The following is a 5,992-nucleotide window of genomic DNA, read 5'->3' as shown; positions in this document are numbered from 1 at the left end:
GATCCACATGAATCACAAAGCTACCATGAGCAAAACATGTTCCCTGACCAGAAAATAAAGACAAAAGACAGCTACATCCTATTCTCTCCTCCTTCTCAGTATTCAGATTCAGACCCTCAGTATCTCAGGTTTTTCATTTTTGTTTTTAAAATCACATCGTAAATGCAAAGTGTTTGATTTTCTATGCAAGTCACTGTCTCAAGAAGCTCTGAGAGCAGGAGCCAGAAAAATGAACCTCCTGTTCTCTCCCTAGATGAAAAAGCTGCCCCTGCAATATGTCACCTGTTTGTAATGAGCACTCTAATCAAACAATCATGCTGAGAAATGTTTCTTCCCTTGTTTCTCTCTGCAGGCAGGCACAAAGCTTTGTCCTTAAGAGAATTGCAGAACAGTGGTGTGAGTGCTTGGCACTAGGTGCAGAGATCTCCTGTTGATCCCTCACTCAGAGGATGGCCGTGAAAGTGCATGTCCTAAGCATAAGGACAGGCAATCCTGAGGAGCAGGAATAGCTCTGGAGATTAGAGAACTACTCTGTAAATGCTCAGGGTCTGTTGCTAGTGCAAAGACCAAGTTCATCTGAGGTCTGGTTACATGCGGTTATAGAAGCCATGGTTTGAACTTTTCACTGAAATATTGAAAAACCTGCTGGGAGGCACTCGGACCTATGGCACATAGCTATTCCTCTGGTGTAACTAGGGCTCTGAGTGGGCCTGGGATTGCTGGTACGAGAATATTTACCAAGCATATTCATAAGGAAGAAAAAAGCATTTGTAAAAGCTTGCTTCAAAGGAAATGTCCAAAATAGCCCTGTTTAAACTCAGAAGCTGGAGGAAGCCTTATCACCTTTTTGGGCTAGATCATTATTCCATATAGGTTGGAATGGCAATGCTGTCATCAACTGACTTACAATGTTTTACATTGGTTCAAAAAATGGCTCTTATTTTAAGCCTTTACTGGGACTGAGTGCTTAATTCTGGTTACAGTTATTACCTGAGACTTCAAACTGTGGCCCTCTCTGAACATGGTTACTTATGAGTTGAAAAGTACTTCCTCACTGCTTGAGAAAAGCTTTAACATCCAGTGTTTCATGTTGGCCAGAAGTATTCAGAATTAGGGTCTCTGGACAAAAGGCAAGCGTGACAAAAGGCAAGTGTGAGAGGAAAAGCCTCTTCCTACATTATTGTATCAGCTAAAACAAATAGCACACCTCTCTGCCTTTTGCACTTCTCTTCATTGCTTCATTGAAACACAAACTCAGATTAATGAGGTCCTTTCATTTGTTGTACCTACTTTGGGGTTCACACATCTTGGAAAAATAAAACTCTTGGGTTAAGGTTTATGGTCTGAATTCTGGCCCCTGCTCTGTTGGCACAAAGCGCTTGAAGAAACAGCTTAAGTTATCTGTAGGCTCCCCAAACTTAGAATATTTGTTAATACAGTGGTTAGGGCATTTTGCAGAGCAGTGCAATATTCCAGTTGTAAATTTTCTTAAACCAAGCAGAAGAAACACTCAAGGCTCTCACTGAAAATGAAATGGATAAGGTACAAGAATGTAAATTTTTCCTGCCTTCTTACATGCAATGTGATATCACTAGTGCCATTGCCCTTGATTGTGGAAGTATGTTATAGATATTAGAGAATTAGACTCTGATACACCAAATGAGCTAAATTATGCCTAAATAACTTCTATAGCCTCAACTGCTGCAGCATCTGAGCTCCTAAAAATATTTATACCTACAATATCAAGCTTGTGGCAGGTGAGTAATATTAAGTTCTTTAATAATAAGGGAATTGAGGCACAGTGAAATTGGTGACCTTATGTCAGACAGGGCAGATAGCAAAAGTGTTGCAAACCCCATGCTAGTTTCCAATCCATTTAGATAGTCTGTATTTCCGTTCCTGCCTAAAAAATTACAATCTTCCATGGAAAGCTAAAATATAAGGAGAGTAAATGTTCTTATAGAGCATCTCTAATTCAGTTACTTTGCACTTCTATTGTAAGACTGAAAAGTTGAACTAAGACCAAGAAATATCAAATGCTCCTTTACAGGCAAAGCCTGTTCCCAAAGGAAAATAACACTAGATATTTTGTAGTAGTCTTTGACTCTGAAGTCACAATCATAACATTCAATAGAAGCATCTTTCATAATCAAAAAGTCCCAAACACTTGTGCAGGTCTTTTCCACCGAGCTGAAAATTATTCAAAACAAATGGAAAATTCTTTCCATAGACTCATACTAAAATAAAGGTGGGGTTTTGGAAACCAGTTAGTTCTAAACAAAACAAGACCCAAATACTGACTTGCCTTTGGAATTCCCTTTTTTGCACCTGCGGAGCAGCTAGCAAGAGGATCCCAAGTAAATGAGTGAGTCATGGAGTCACTGCAACATTTAATGCTTCTCTCAATTATAAGATATTTCCTTGAAACAGCTGCTTCACTCTATTATTTGAATAGCTGTAAGTGATATCTCACTGTCACTTGAAAAAAAACAAAGTGATTGCAAATGACTGCATGTTCACAGTGCCACTAATCTTGGGCATGCAACCCCTGTTGAGAGCCAGCTGTACCGTATGACAGAGAGATTCAACGCCCAGGCTCTGCCACAGGCTGCAGGCTCCCTGGGATTAACTGTGTGAAGACGTTTGTACAGTTCAGTGAGGAACAAACAGGGCCGAGACTCACCAGGGATCTAAAACGGGCAGGCTAAGCAGTTGCTACCTCCAGCTATCTGCCCGCCCATCCATTTTCCAAAGGCTGGAGCATCAGAGCAGGCTGAACCTTATTCTCAGCCACCAGAGCCTGCAGCTTTCCATGTGAAGACACACTGAAATTGGTGACAGACTTGTTACACGCGGAGCAGTAAATCACCAGAGTTCACGAGGATCTACACGTATTTTCGTCTGTCCTTGGTGCAATGTAGAAAGGAAAGTGTGGTGGTCAGGTCACATTCAGTAAACAGTAAAGCAGCAACCACTTCAACTGTTAGCTACCTCCTTCAGAGTTAGGGTGGGAAGAAAGAAAGCATTTTGGTGTTGTACCAAGTCTACTCACTGACATAACAACTCGGAACTATTAGCAGTTGCTTTAGCCCTCTTGCACAGATGCTCTAACCTCGTTGTTAAAGAAATGTAGTGGCCTGAAGCAGCTTCAGCTGCCCTTTCTCATGGCACTAATGAAAATCAGCAGCACATTAAGTTAGCACACAGATTTACCTACATGCTACCCCACGGTTTGTGTTCGTGGAAGTAATCCTATATGCAAATAAACAGAATTTAAACAGCCATGCATGAGGAACCATGCAGCAAAGAAGGAAAGATGATGACTTTGAACCAAGCAGTCCTACTGGCAGTAATTATGAGGTTCTAAGACCAGAGTTGCCTATGCAAACCAGATCTCAAATTAATTTTTTATAGAAGTCCTCAATCAACTCACAGGTTTTGCTTCTTAAGATCGCATAAGTTCTCCCCATGTAAGATTCCCTTAAGGACTCTGGGGAAAACATTCCCTTAGAAAAGCTCTGGAATTATAGATCGGTGAAAGGGCAATGACCCAGCAGTTAAAAGCAGTGCTGATTTCTCAATGTTATTGCTACCCATGTTATTGTGATGCAAATAGCTTATACTAAACATTAAGGGTGTTGAGAAGAGATTTATTTTTTTTTAGTAAGTACATGAAGTTCCTATTAGGGGCCAAAGTACATGGCCTTGTCTACGAGGGTGGGGACATCATGGGTTATAGGAGCCAGTATCACCATCTCATCTCATCAGAATGAATCATGGGTATGTCTGGACTCGTTCTTTTTTGCTGATTGAAGAGAGCTGCTGCAGCACACTGAGACCACTGAGTGGGGTAAGGAGAACTAGACCACTGTTCTGGGGTGCACACTGGTGTCTTAAATGCTTTTGGGATGCTGCAGCTCTGTTGGCATTTCTCCTAAGCACAGATTCTTTACTAGCTACCTGTGTGTTGACACAGGGACTCACAGGCCAGCTGCCTTCTCAGGTAACTTCTCAGGTTACCACTGGCTCTTCCAGATTTGTCAGTAGTTTCCACGCACTCATCCTTTGGCATGACATTTCCAGATGAGGCATGAGGAAGCTAACTGACTTACAGACCATCATGACGGGGGGTGGGCCTTGTAACTCATTTTTATAATTCATAAACTGGTAAGAATAATGCCCCAGAGACCTATACAAAATAAAATATTACTTCTTTCCACAAGAGTCATTAGACCAGCTAGTACATTTAGGAAAGATGGACAAATTTCAGGCACATACAAATTTTCCTGCATGGAGACAATGAGCACATAGGGTTTAATCTCAGCAGAAATTTATGTCTCAGATGACAATCCGCTGGTTTACAGGAAGGTTCCTGATGGCATTGGGATTCTTCTACAGAAGGGTAATCTCAACCCCATCCCCTGTCATCTTATCCCCCGCCACAAAAAAAAGTGGTAATAAAATGTGATTGACAGGAAACTTGCAAAATAAGACAATAGTTAAGTTCAGAAAAGCTTTTCAGACAAATGCAGCTTTTGGAGTTGTGGATTTGGAAAGGGCAGCACCAATGCAGTAATGTTTTTTATACCTGTTAGGTCCCCTTCAGCAGAGGCAGCTGTCGTTTATAAATTCCTGTGAACTCTCCTGGGTCAAACAGGAGACAGACTGTTCTTCCAAGAGGTGCCTAGCACCAGAAGTGTGTGGGCTAGCTGGGATCAGAGACTCTGTGATGGGTTTTGTCATGTTCTGGCTCAAAACCCCTTGTTTTCTTTACTTTCCAATTACTTTTCATTGCAGGGCACAATGTTAGTTCATCTCACAGGAATTTGTTTACTATTTTCCACTATTTCAAACCTCTTTCCTGGTTAGTTTTCAACTCGGAAATTACCTTTTTCCACAGACACATTTTTTCCCCCACAGTTTCAAAAAAGTATTACATACTTTTTTCCCCCACTTTTTGCCTTACTCCAGTAAGTAGCATTACTACTCACTGAACAACTCTGGTTGGTCTGCAGCTGTATTTTTCAGCATGGATTAAGGTCTTCTCGAGTTAACAGGGTGTCGTCTTTGCTGGATGCTCACCAATAATACCTCGCTGGAGTAAAAGCAGTGAAAATAAGCCAAGCATTTTAAAGCATAGCCTTGATGCGGTTTGTACCTTATTTTTCACTATCATGGGTCTGTAGGAAGGTAGTACTAGCTCACAATCTGGTTTTATTTGCTTCTTTTTTCCTCTTTCCATCTTGTTTTCTCTCCTTTTTCTTCCTGACTTTCTATACTAGTTTTTTCCCCTCCATTGCCTCCATCTTATTTTGTACGCACCACGGGCTGTAGCCAGGAGAGGGAATTTGATTATGTGGAGAAGCTCTGACAAAGCAGAATGGATGGCTTAAGTGGATAGGCAAAGCAACACATCTAGTGTGAAAGATTTATAGATTTTTCTTCCACTGTACTACCATATTCTCTTCAAACATCTTCAAACTCTATCTTGTTTCTGGGCTTGAACCTACTAAATAAATGTACCAAATCGACAGGATTCTCCGTCTTGCCCCTCTCCCTCCTAGCCAGTGGTGGTTATATCCTATATCAAGGCTAACAGGCCTCCACACATTAGAGGTTTCTGTTTCCTTAGGGATCTCATATTTGCTAGCATTAAGGCCTCTTGCTTTACGTCAAGTAGATAGAATTCTCTGGTTACAATTAGGCTATTGAAGAAGGATGATGTTGAAATAGCAAAGAAATTGTCGTTTCAGAATGAAAAGTCACCATAATCTGCAAGACCTTTTCTTGGGAGTCCTTTTAATGCTTAAGACCAAACTCTCAAAGGTCATATATGGCTAAGGAAGCAAGAAGAGAGAATTCAAGAGCAGATCTGCTGTCTGTGCAAGCAAAATGCTCAGAACCTTCTGGGGAAGCCCTGCTGGGCATCTTCATTGCTGCGCCAGGTTGATGATGTATCATCACACTAGTGTGACCATGATGGGGTAGGGAA

This window comes from Phaethon lepturus, unplaced genomic scaffold (genome assembly GCF_000687285.1).
Source record: "Phaethon lepturus isolate BGI_N335 unplaced genomic scaffold, ASM68728v1 scaffold5474, whole genome shotgun sequence".
Classification (NCBI taxonomy): domain Eukaryota; kingdom Metazoa; phylum Chordata; class Aves; order Phaethontiformes; family Phaethontidae; genus Phaethon; species Phaethon lepturus.
Note: the sequence above shows the minus strand (reverse complement) of the source record.